The sequence below is a fragment of the Pteropus vampyrus genome, unplaced genomic scaffold, assembly GCF_000151845.1.
Source record: "Pteropus vampyrus isolate Shadow unplaced genomic scaffold, Pvam_2.0 Scaffold25, whole genome shotgun sequence".
In the NCBI taxonomy this organism is placed as follows: Eukaryota; Metazoa; Chordata; class Mammalia; order Chiroptera; family Pteropodidae; genus Pteropus; species Pteropus vampyrus.
In genome coordinates, this window is record NW_011888806.1 from 7526040 (window position 1) to 7539704 (window position 13665).

The 13665-nt window shown below is 33.3% G+C and overlaps 1 protein-coding gene and 1 pseudogene across 6 annotated transcripts in view; both read left to right on the plus strand.

Moving 5' to 3' along the window:
- Positions 1-13665, plus strand: part of SNCA (synuclein alpha) — a 110091-nt gene that overhangs the window by 90273 nt on the left and 6153 nt on the right. The gene's annotated exons all lie outside the window — the stretch shown is intronic.
- Positions 2385-2503, plus strand: LOC111737313 (annotated as a pseudogene).

Sequence of the window (13665 nt, forward strand, 5' to 3'; positions counted from 1 at the left end):
GCCAGACAAAATCACTTTCCTGCCACTGTTTTTGTCGATAATGTGTCCTCTCCTTGAAGTTCTCAGTCATCATGAAAACATTCAAACCCAGTTCTAATGATGTTTCCTTGCGCCAGAAGTCATCATACCCCATTCTGAACATTTTACTTCTACCTTTATTATGTCCTGTATCACATTTATTACCTTGTGTTTTACCAGCTTTATGTGTCTCTTATTTATCTAGACTTGTTGCTTGAGGTGAAGAGACAATGCCTTGTACAGCATTGTACAATCCATAATTCTTGATATGATGTACAATATATAATAATCATGCTGATTAGATTTATGCTGCTAATCACTTTCTTTTGATTAGTTGCGTAGGTTGATATCGGCAATAAGATTATATATTTAATAACAGAACAAAATATTAGAACCTCTGAGACTGCAGAGAAACAACATTTTCTATTTAATAGTTTATTACAATTTGGAGGCACTTACTGATAAATAATATCACAAAAATTATCATTATTAGGTCAATTCTTAGTATAAAACAATGTTAAGTCTATGGTTACCTCCCCAAATTTTTTAGATGCTTAAATACAAATGTAACATTTTTGGAAGCAAGTTATAGTGTTAACAGTTGTGATATATTGTCACATATACTAATGTTACACTATTAGTATTTGTTATTTCTAAGATCTCAGTACTCTATATTTTCCCCAATGTTGTATTTCTTCTGTTATAATTGATTAATATAGCATTCTAGAGTTTCACAAGTACAGTACAGACCATTTTGTGAGATTGACTCTAAGAGTCTACAAAGGAAAAGTCATGGCTTTTAACATATATCTTTTTTTTGCTTCAATTATGAGAAGCTAGTTATTTCAAGAATAAGATGTACTTTTTTACCAGCATTATAAATATCAAGAAAAATATATGCATCCTCAAGTATTGGTGCTGTGAATATTTCTCACTCTTGGTATGGTCTAAATATAACACTGCTTCTGCTCATAAGTCTTCAGTTAAAAACAATTAGAACATTGTACTTGTTGCACTTGTACGGAAAGTTCTGTAGCATTTATTTCTTATCTATGTCACTAGGATGTATTCAGGATACAACATGGCCCATCTATCATCTAGTACTAAAAGTTTTCAGCCGTATTCCCAGGTGGCCAAGAGAAAGGGAACAAAGAGGAGGACCTAAGCACCAGTTTGAGAAAGGCAAAATACTGAAGTTCATTGAAGAGTCAAATGGAGTTAGTCAATGAAATAAATGCTTCCATTCTTAAAAGTTTTTTTGTTTCAATCTTTTTCAAGGAAAGCTTTATAAAAATAAAATCAGCAATAAGATGAAAATATAATGGTGATGGATAATATGTATGATATACATTTATTGGGATACTTAGATCACACAATGTTTAAGACAGTCTAGCACCTGGTGGATGCTCAATAAGTATTTGATATTATTGTGACTGTGCATTGATCACTATGTGCTATTCTATGTAAGCTCATTTAATACAACAATCTGAGACAGGTTTTATTATTACTTTTTTCCAGTTGAGACATCTAAATTGCTCAAAATCTCACAGATACCATCTGCCAAGGTTAGTTGGCCACAAAATCCTATGTACTTACAAGCTTATTTTCTCCTGGGCTTCCAAACAACTAAAATAGTTGTTGAAGAGAGGGAACTATGATACAAAATATTTAGAGTGATTGTGCAATCACAGTTTGAGTTCCTCACCAGTGACAGAGTTAGGACTCATTCTCAACATATAGTTTTCACACACACACGCATACGTACACGCACACCGCACCTTCTTTTTGCAGCCATAGAGAGAGTTGCATCATCTTAAATACAGAATATCCTGTATTTTCTTTGTTTTTTCTCCCTCTGATACAGAAATCAGGAGTTTCCATTAGTAAAAACCAAAGAGATATAAATGAACTAAATTAAAGAAGGAAGAATAATTGAAAAATTAAATATAGAGTTCTTTATTGATTTATTGAGTTCAATAATGCAATCCAGAACTAATGGATGCCTTAAAAGTAATTAAAAGAACACAAACAATTAGTGCTTAATTAAAGAAAGAAAAAGACAACATTAAACAAAGCAAAGGTATTCATTTGTTGTGATGAGGAAATCTTTTCAAATTCTCATAGAATAAGACAAGGTAAATAAATAAACATCATGACTAAGTGTAACATTTGCCCTATGGACTTAATGGACCATTATGTTTTATTGTGATAATAAAAATGAACTTGGTGCAGGGGCTTGGGAAAGATTACTATTTTCCATGTGAAAATAAGGCCTCTGACCCAGGCAAAAGCTTTATTGGTTGGTCAAATGGAATGAAGAAAGAAACTCAAGTGATGATATTTCAAACCATTCTAAAATCTAGTTTGTCTACAGCCATGCCACCCTGAACAAGCCCAATCCCTTCTGATCACAGAAGCTAAGCAGGGTCGGGCCTGGTTAGTATTTGGATGAGAGACCACCTAGGAAGACCAGGTACTATAGGCGTAAAAAATAAAAAAAATAAGGGATCGTAAGCTGACAAGATCCTTGCAATCTATGAGGTCAACCAAGGGTTGCCTCGCCGAAGGAAGGAAAGAAGGAAGGAAATAAAAGGAAGACATTGAAAAGCTAAAAACTAGTTTGTATTACATATTTAAGGAATAAAATGAACAATTTATTTTGAACAATTTTATCATCTTTATTCTGTTTGAACACACTCTAATGAAAAGGTCTAAACCAGAAAAATGCTATGCATTGAATTCATAATAAGCTATTTCACCTGTAACAAAAAGTTCATCAGTTTAGTGTTTGTAGATTTAATAGCCATGTGGTAAGAAATATATCCTGCCTGTTTTTTGCCCTTGTGAATATACACAATTCTTTTAGCCTTTGTTTTTTCTGATAAAAATTGCAATAAACTTTTTGATAGTAATAGAGCCAGCTCAGATATTTAATCATAAAATATTTTACATTGTGTTTTGAGATTTTTTAAAAATTTAATTTCAGCTTGTGTAAGCACTTTGATTTGATAATTTTAGTAAGTTGAAAGTTTTTTTTTTTTTTTTCCCCAAAAGCTTGACCAATAATATGCATTATAGCTAAGAGTGCTGGCTCTGGAGCCAGACTATCACCGTTCATTGATAAATATAGGTAATAGTGTTAGTTTTTTAAGATCAAATACTGCATGTGAGACTCTTGGAACAGTACCTAATAAAGAGTAAGCGCTAAATAAACTTTAGCTATTGTCGTCATTCCATGTCAGAGTAAGATAAAAAATTAAGAATTTTAGTAACATTTCATTTGAATGCCCTTCTAAGGATCCACCCAGTCTATTATCTGTCTTGATAATCTTGTAAGTAGATTCCCTTTTATTTCAGATCTGTTGAGACATGAATAAAGGGTTTTGGGGAAACTTTTCCTAAGTAACCAAAAGAAAGTAACAACCACAACTTGCTTGACAAAGCTTAATGATGAAAGACTTTATAGAGTAGAATAATTGTAACACCTACTGAAATACTCTGTGGGGCATCATTCCCTTAGTGCCTCTGGTCTAACATGGATGCTAAAACAAAGAAAGATATTTCAGTTGGAAGGCTGAAGTACACTTGAAGAGTTTTTCTTCAAGATCTTGAAAACCTTTTACTCTCTTCCCAGTAGTAAGGAGACGCCTGAAACCTCAAGTTATCAAATGCACCTTACTCTACTGTATATAGCTTTCCTAGTCTTTTCTGAGATGAAGACACGTCTTTATCTTGCTCTTTAAGATTTTTCTCCTGGGTTTCATATCTACTGATCTTAAAGCTATTTTCTTCTTTTCTGCTTCACATCCCTTTTCTGTATGAGTAGTTTGTTTTCCCTGAAGTGTTTTCTCCATGTCAGTTAAGACCAGTTTTTCAACTATTTTTGAAAGCAAACACCTGGGCCTTGACCTACTAAGATCATGACAGCAGATTTCCTCTTTCCAGGAGCCTTTCAGATTCCTTCATTTCCCTAAAATGTAGAAGCAGCTCCTTATGTCTTTCTTTGTCAAAGCCTAAACTTCCACTGATTCCTTACTGAGTTGCTAGTTTTAAGGCTTGCTTCCGTGTAGCAATGCATTTGCAAAGAGGAAACGATTGGCTGCTTCTGAGCTCAACTCAAGAGCAGATCTTTTTCAGGTTGACCCACTTACACTTTGATGTCTTATTCAATCACTATCTAAGGGACTGGTCTTCAATAATCCTATCTATGCAAACTTAAAATAATAAGCAAATATAAATACACATACAATGGTATTTTTTTTTATTAATGGAGGAAGAGGATTAATCTTTAGATGTGAAACTGAAAATAGTTTATTCCCAGACTTCCCATTGTGTGTTAGTCTTTGCAACTAGGTCTACATCCAAGTAACAGGGTGACAAAAGCTGGTACTGTTTCTCTGCTATAAAGTATTATTAGGTGAGTCAGCTAATTACAAGGCACTGTCATAAATATGGCAGTCACTGAGCTGCTGGTTATGTTTACCAAGGAGAAGGAAGATTTAAGACAATCCTACCTCTTTGCTCTATAATGAAAATTTCTTTTAAAAAATGATTTCACATTGATTTCCTGATTTATAGGCCAATTATTTTATAACTTATGGTTCAATGTATTTAAAACTGGGTTCAGAAATAATACTGATATAAAGCATCCAAAAATAACCTTAAAATAGATTTACTGTATTAGCTTTACTTTCTCTTCCACTCCCAAACCTTTTAAAAACAGTCAAATAAACTAGTTTATATTTCATCTGTTCTCTCTCGCTTACTCTCTCACACTCTGTCTCAGGGGATTGCCACAACCAAAGAAATAGAAAGGTAAAAGTCAAGAAAATAAGTAATATGCTAGTTAGATTATCCTAAGTAGAACATGAATGGCTATGTAAGATTGATTTCTCTATAAATATCATTTAATTAAAATAGATTTGCATTTTTTAAGACACATTTAAAAAATAATGCACTTACACAAAATAATTAAAATAAGATATTTTATATGTATAAGTATGATTCCAAATTTGTGATATATTTCAGATAAGATATTAAAAATCAATCCTTCTAGTAAATAAATGTGGTTTATAAACAAGACAGTTAAAGCCTCCCTTCATTCAACTTTCTTCTAATTACTTGTGCCAGAATAATTATATGCAATTTTGATGGTTTCTCATCTCCTCTTAGTGAATTGTGAGAGGATTTAGAAATGTGCTTTTATAAATAGTTCATAAAAGATTATAAATTATAAAAGAATGATGATTGAGGGATAACTGATAAAAATCTAAATGCTTTTTATTAACTCTTGGTTTCTTTATTCTCTGCTATATCAAAATATAGAATTTTCTTATTTTTAGTTTCACCTTTTTCTGTAAATCATTTTTTGACAATGAAAAAAAATAAATTTATCAGGATGATATTGGTTAATAAAATTCAAGTGTACAGTTCTATAATCACCTGTATATTGCCTTGTGTTCACCACCCAAAGTCAAATCTCTTTTCATCACCATATATGTGATCCCCTTTATCCTTATCTATCACCCCTTCCCCTCTGATAACTACTGAACTGTTGTCCGTGTCTATGAGTTTTTGTCTGTCTTGTTTGTTGCTTTGTTTTATATCACTTATGAGTAAAATCATATGGTTCTCAATTTTTTCTGTCTGACTTATTTCGCTTAGCAGATTTGCATTTTTAATCTGAGATTACCTTATAGTTATGAACATTGCATAGTATATGATTACTATATGACTCATGGTGTTCATCAATTTGACTAGTCTCATGTGATCCAGATAGTTGATCATGTAATAATTTGTAAATTTGCTGAGACACAATCTGAGTAGGTATATAACACAGCTGATGAGGAGAGTAGGTCACTTCAGCAATCAAACAGCCTAGCAGATGATCAGAAGCCACATCTTCACTCAGCCTTGTTGCTAAGTTTTGCTTGTTGTGGGATATGCAATTTATGATGAAAACCATATGCTATAGTTGAACAGTTTGATTAGGAGGTTCAAAATGGTCTTAGGAGGTAGCCCCAGATATAATCAGTGGCCTAGTGTAATGTGTGTATATGTGTTTTCTTTCATCCTTGAACATATCTTGTATAAGTGAGTAATGTTGGTAGAAAAATTATGAACTAGAATGTGTAAAACACAACAGGACACTATGTTATGAAAACTTGAAATGTTTTGTTGAAAGATAAACCAAAAAAATCTAAAATACTGCTACATTAAAATAGCAGTGTAAAAATATTCAGAATACCATAATTATACTCGTCTCTATAACTATATCAGCCTTATCACTCTTTAATTCCTGCTAATACTTGTCCTTCCACTTACCCATTCTCTTTTACATCTATCTCACTACATAAGTAAATGTCACAGCTCTTTGCCTCTTGTCTACAGAACTGCCTCAAAAGGGGCCATGAAGCCCCTAGTGGCAGATGGCCATTAATGCTGGTTCTACCATATTTGATGCATTCCTAAATGTGTAGAGCATTGAATGGACCAATTCCATTGGTCACTTTAACCATAACTGTATTTTAGCCAACAAAAATTGAATTAAATAATACATAACTGGGAAAAGGTAGGGATTCATTAAGTGTCTCTTTAGCATGATTATTATTCTTTGGGTATTGATTATACCAGAACATGCCAATTTTTATGGTTTGTCATGTCTTAGCATTTAATTACTAGAATGCATTCAAACACTCTTTATAATCTGTTAACAATAAATGTGACCATTATATTAGTATTTTTATATTTTCTGTATATAATATTAAGACTTAAAATACAGTGGTATTTCTGAACTACATATGTTGTTTTGCTTTTAAAGATTAAATAATTGTCCCAAGATTTTTAAATTTCTTTTCTTTATAAAATTACCTAGTTGTTTTTTAAAATAATTGAAATTAATCTAATTTTGAATTAGATGTTCTTTGCTTCCCACCCCAAATGATATTAGGACACTAAGAATTGACAACGAAAAATTGAATACATCTTAACCTTATGTTTAAACAAGATTTTCTTACCTATTTCATTTTTTAGTTATTCAATAAAATAAATGGTATTGCTCTTAGTGAAGTAAACTATTTAAACACATCATATACTCTATCTTAAAAAAGGGACTATGCACATTTTTTAAAAGTCTGCTATTTTCACTTGAACAGGAGTTCTGAGTTGGATTTCATATAAGAAATGCTGGATTCTTTCAGATAAGTGCTAAGTTGAACCTTTTTTCCCCTCTTAAGTTAGAGTTCTTTGTTTAGTTTCTTCTTTTATTTTTAGGGTTACTATCTCTCTCTCCCATCCTCATTGTTCGAGCTGTTGAGTTATTCGGGGTTGATTATCATTGTTCCACAATGCAGCAAAATAATGGTTCTACCCAAAATATCTTGCAGTGTAAAAGCAATGGAGAAAAAGAGTAATTTTGCTGCTTTGAATGTTTAAGGCACAGAGGCCAGGTAGTGAGTGAAGTCCTGTTATTATAAATATCACCATGTTATCATGTCTCAGAGTCTTTAGAAAAACCTGACCATTTGCCAACAATCTTTCACAGACTTAAAATAGGGCTTCTTAAAAATCGTTTTTGATCTAGTCATACTTGCAGCAAGTACATTGCTATATTTTGTACAAAATGATGTCACAGAGCTTACAAACATATGGTAATTTCTTTGGAGTAGTGATTCCTAAGGAATTTCGCACATTCACAGGATTCCAGATGCATTTTTGACAAGGACCACAGATAATTGTAGGTTTTGGATATGAGGGTGGTTTGGGGAAGCAATTTTTATCTCCATTGTGAGTTACATTAAATATATAATAAAATATAAGTCAAGCAGTTGAACAAAAATAATTTTACACAAAGTGTTTCTCCATATCGATTAAAAGCTAAACTGGCATATTCAATTTAAGAGTTTGAACAAAAATCAATTCGAACTGAGCAGTATCCAAGGTAGCAGACAAAAAGGAGCTCCAAAGAGCTGTACAAAATGAGACTTTTATAGGCAGAAAGTAGTGGAAACAAAGAAGTTATACTTAGGTTAAAAAGCATGCCGATTATGGCAAGGTTATTTTCCTGTAGGGAATGGCAGGGGTCTATCAGGTGGATTACCTCACTAGCGCTGATCAGGCAATTCCTGAGAGGGCCGAAGCTGCAATTAAGTCTTCATTTAGTGACATGGGGTTTAGCATAAGTGATTCCATTTTGAACATAGTGTTTTGTTTCTGTTTTTGTTTAATCAATTTCCTCCTTTACATCAAACTCTCAGCCTAAATTTAAGGCATTAGCACTACTCCCAGTTACTATTTTGGAGTTCTTGCAGTTTTTGCTAAATCTCTGTGTGGTATTCACAGGTCACAGCTTCAAGTTCACATTTTTTAAGTCGATCATTCTCTTTGTACCCTATGTTCTAGTCCTAGGGAGAGCATTTGCTTGGTGTTTAGCAGCTGCAAACACTTGAAGCCTTTGAGAAAATATAGCACACCAGGAAGACCGCTATGGTTATTATAAGTGGTATCATTCTCAATGTCTGGTGTACACTTTGGAGCTATGGTTTCCATTTCCAAGACCCAAAACCAGTCAGAATCAAAGAAGTCTGAGAAAGATCCTGTCAACAGAGTCACTTTCTCAAGCCAAGGAGCTTGTTCTGTGACCTTATGGAGTTGTCTCAACTCCATAAAGGCAGCCAGTGGTGTTGGCCACAGCACAAATGCCTCTTTTTCTCAGCTAAAAGATAATCAGGGGCTATCCTATTATCAAGAACAACTTCTGCCAGAGAGTCTAGGGATTTCTGTTGGGAAGCTATTGCTTTAGCAGCAGATTCTGCAGTATTTTCAAGAGTTAAGGAGAAGTTTCTAATCAGAGCCTCATTTGCACATACTCCAAGGCAGTGGAGTAGGGGTCTGCCAAAGAAAACAAATTTTGAATAATGAATGTCTCCTGATAATTCCCTTTTGAGTCTGTGGCTTAGGACTAGAAAGGTGACAGCCATAGAGGCCAGTAAAATGTAAGAGCCTGTAGATTATGCAGGTGATTTCATTCTGATTACCCTTGCCTTGTACAGAGCCTGGATGAAAAGTTCCTGGGTTTGTGGTTGTTAACCAAAGGCAGGGAAATGGACTCCTAGGGGGTCCTGATACAATAGTAGAGTTGGCTAAGATTGTTTCAGAGAAATTGAAGCATTGGAAATCAGAGAGAAGTTTATGGCAGATGGAATTATAGGATCACCAGCATTGTGGCAAATCTAACAGTCATTTGGAGATTGGATTACCACCAACTACCCCCACCCCCTGCGCTTTGAAATGGCCTGAGATATGTGAACAGTGACATTATTTTTAGGCTAGAGCAAGACAAAAGGTGAACCAAAGAATCAAAAAGGACTTCATGGTATAAGAATTAAGAAGAGGATGGTCAGAGAGGGCAGGAGGAATGGAAAGAAATGTTCTTTATCTGACGTCTTGAGTGGAACCAGTCTACCTCAATGTTGGTTACTTCTCTTCCTAGTCAACTTGATTTTGAGATCTCCAGTGTTTGCACAGGACCAGATGTCAGGTAGAGCCTTCTTCAGTTGTGAATATGCACCCAAGTTTTGATGCTTTGTAAATTGTCAGCCATGTCAGTTGTCAAGAGTATTGGTAGGGTCTGGAATCTCTGATGCTTTTGCAAAAGCATCAGGGTAAAACAATAACTTTATAAGTGACAAAAGACTTAAAAATGTTCATGGTTAAAAAGCTAATGACAGTTCATTATAATAGAATTGACAAGGAAATGTGGTTACTTCTGTGACAGACAACATTTGTATAACTGGAATAATGACTGATAATATTATACCAGGACATACCAGATTTTTAGGATTTTCATACAATTTTCAGACCACTTATATTAATAAACGTGTGTGTGTGTATATATATCTATAGCCATATATCCACAAATATAACTTAAGTTTTTCATCCCTTAAAATACTTGCCATATAATTTAACACATCAGAAAAACCTAATTAGTTTAACATTTGTTTTACAAGGTGAGAACCATCCTTTGAGATTTTCCAAAGACCCTCTGAGTAATCAGTTTGAGATTAAAAAGACTCCATTTTGAATTTGATTTTGAGAAAATGTCAAGATAGTTAAACATTTAGGATCACTGATAATTGTAAAATAATACTTAATAATCTAACCAAAGTGATAGTAGAAGATGTTACAAGCAAATACAGAAAGGTACATTGTTCTCAACAAAACTTAGCTCTCTTAATATGGAGAAGACTGGGTTTTTTTTTTGTAATTGATCAAAGACCTGGAAAAGACAACATGGAATACAGGAAGTTATTTTGGTAATACACAAAATCTTTTTCTATCCTGGCAGATTAAAGAAAAACCTTTGTTTACATTTTTCTGTTGTTAAGAGTAGACCTATAGTCTATAAAAACTTTGTCTTTTCAACAGAGAGAAAATGAAGTTCTAATTTTGCACCAGTGTACTTTTGATATTAAAAAATCTAAGATTTCTTTTCTGCAAACCTTCTACAACTTTTTTATATCCATTCAGATTTGCCATGTTTTTTTCCTCTTTCTCACTCTGGAACAATCAGTCATTTTTCTTACCTACACAGTTGTTTCACTTTTGTTTTAATTACACATATTGATTAGAATTAATCTTTAGAATTCTAATTCTTAGCGAAAACTAAGACATAAGCAATTGTGGACTGTTACACTTGCATTCTGTGGATCGATAAATTTATAAATACATTTATTAATCTCTAGAAGCATATTATTCATAGTAAATTTTCCAATGCTGCACAAAACATGCTTACTAATAGACCCAAATATTTTTAGTGCCTCTGTAAAAGGAAGTAAAACATGAATAAGCCTATGATTAGTAATTAATGTTTTAGGATTTTATCTTATTTGGGAATGACCTAGATAGTCAATGAATATTCATCATTTAACTTCTCAGTATGACTTTAAGGTTTCGAGTTATGAAAAAGATTTTCAAAACTTTAGGAAGACATTATGGAGCATAATTATTGAAAAGTTTATTTATAAACTTTTACCTACATCTATTTAATGTACTTATTAACAGTTATGTTCAGATTAGTTCTGAAAGCTTTATGAGACATTAAACAGTTAACCATCATTTAAATCGACAAATTCTGTAACAAATACAACTTGACTTTTAATACGCCTAAGTAGAATAAAAGCATTATATTTAATTCTGATAACTCTAAAGACATTCCTGTATTAATTAAACTAACAAACTTAAATTAGCTTTTATTTACTAAAGATTATCTTAGATCACATGAACTTGAAAAACATTTGGGTTAACTTCTATATTTCTGAGAGTACACTTGATTTCTATAAATGCTTGTCTTTAAGCCAACTAAATAGAACTCTTTACAAATGAATTTTTGCAATATCATCCAAAGATAGAATTAAATCACACTTGTATAACATACATACGTAGATGTGCATAAACATATAGATATTATATACAAACAGATATCACAGCTTTCATTTTAATGTTTTAGCTATGAGAGATAGGATAATGTAAAACTCACTTGCTTTAAAAGAACAGTTGGATCTAGTGTTTCTTATATCTCAATAGTCAAGAGAAAGAATGCAAGTTCCACCAAAACCAACTTTTGTTCCCCAAATCTAGATCTTTTACAATATCTGCAAACTTTTTGTAATAAAAAAGGAAAGTTTTGGGACTGATAAAAAGAATAGGCGAGCTTGTTTCTAGAGCTGCACTTCTGTTCTCAATTTGTAAGACAAGCACAATTTTTAGTTCCTCAAAGAACTGGGTAGCAATCTGAAGGGTATCATAAGGCTGATACATCCATCCAGCCATGTTATCCTCAATTTGCTTCTTTATATCAGCACGCTCTTCAGCTAAAAGCTCAAATAAAGTGTGAAAGCTCATAATGCAAAAACTGCAGAGCTAGACTCTGAAAGAGACTTACCCCACCACCTCCAGAGATACCAAGAGAGCAGTGAGCTCAAGGGGCTCAACAGGTACCTATGCCTGGTTGCTCATTGCTCTTAGCAGGGGTGCTTTCACGAGTCACCCTCAGTTTCCTCTTCCAGCATCAGAACTCTTAAACTGAGGCCTATTAAAAATCTTAAGAATTTATTTGAACAAAAATCAGGCAGCATCCAATCTAGTGAGTAGAAAAGAGTTCTGAGAAGCTGTACAAAATGAAAGACTTATTAGAGAGAAGGGAGAAGAAACAAGGAAATTATGCTGGGCAAAAGTGTGAGATGGTTAGTGTGAAGTTACTTTCCTTTAGGTGGTGGCAAGGGGTTATCAGGAAAATTACCTAACTATGCTAAGTTGTGTCATTTTTCACAATCTCTTCATACCATGTTAACAGCCATTAATGATCATTGCCTAGATTCTTTGTAAAAAGATATTCTATCTTTCCTTTTTTAGTTAGATTATACCTATAAAAAACTTGTACTCATCAAATATTTGCTTACCCCAAGTTTGTAGAAGAAAGGAAAGATACATGCCTGATGGTTTTCTTGATGTTACATTTCCCCTCGTCAATTCTAGTTCCAATTTCTTCCAAAAATAATCCATCCCTTAGCTATGCAGTGCCTTTCACATCCTGCAGCATCCTATTCTGACCACTTCGTAGCAAACTTCAGTGAAGATTTAGGGACAACAGGCTATACATAAGGGGTAGGGGGGGACAGTAAATTATATTGCAGTACAGGACTGGATAGAAAATAGAAAATTGAATATCAGTTATTACTTTTCTTAAGGATTTTGGCTACTTATGTTGCAAGAATCATCACCAGAGTAGGCCCGCCTTTTAAACTGCCACTTCAGCCGCACTAGTTCCTTGACTCTTACTCTCCTCAAGCCATGTCTTCAGGGTGGTTTTTTCCAGGTGATTCATCAGTGTTTTTTATAAACAAAGATAATTCTCACCTGTGCTTTAATGTTTATTTGCATGTTTTCCTCCTGGGTAAACTTGATAATATAAAAGATGTAATGGCCCCATAGAACATATAATGTTTTTGAATAGACTTCTTTCGGCAATCGAATTGTGAGAATTTTGTTTACCAGGAATAGATTCTAAACTGGGTCTTAAAAAGAAATAGATCAAGCATAATCAGGGACACAATAGGATGTCCTTTTTTCTCAGTTAATGAAATCTATAGATAATTCAATTAAATAAAACATTTTGCATGCCAAAACTCTTTGGAGAAGCACAGTTTAGTGGTTAAGAGCACACTGTCTGGAGTCATCTCTGCCCATTTAACTCTGAGTAAATCATTAAACCCCTCTAACACCAAGTTTCTCCAGGAAGATGCGCCTAATATGTGAGCAATCTCCACTTTGTGCAGTATAATACAGTTATTTAAGATCTTTGCAATTGTTAATAACTTATTAATTTAAAAAATGTATGTTTATTTTAATGAAATTAATCTCATTTTCCAGAGTCAGACTTGTAAAAGCAGCATATATTGTATTCCTTTAGTGGGTTAAGTTTTCTGAAAATGTGGGCCTGTTTTTGTGACATGTTGTTATTGAACATCTTGAAATTTATCTCGGATTCTTCAACCTCCTTATTTCATTTTTTCCCTCTTTCTTCCATTTATCTATGTATATTTATTCTTGTAGCTTACTTTCTGTCTCATTACTTATTTGATCTCTTTT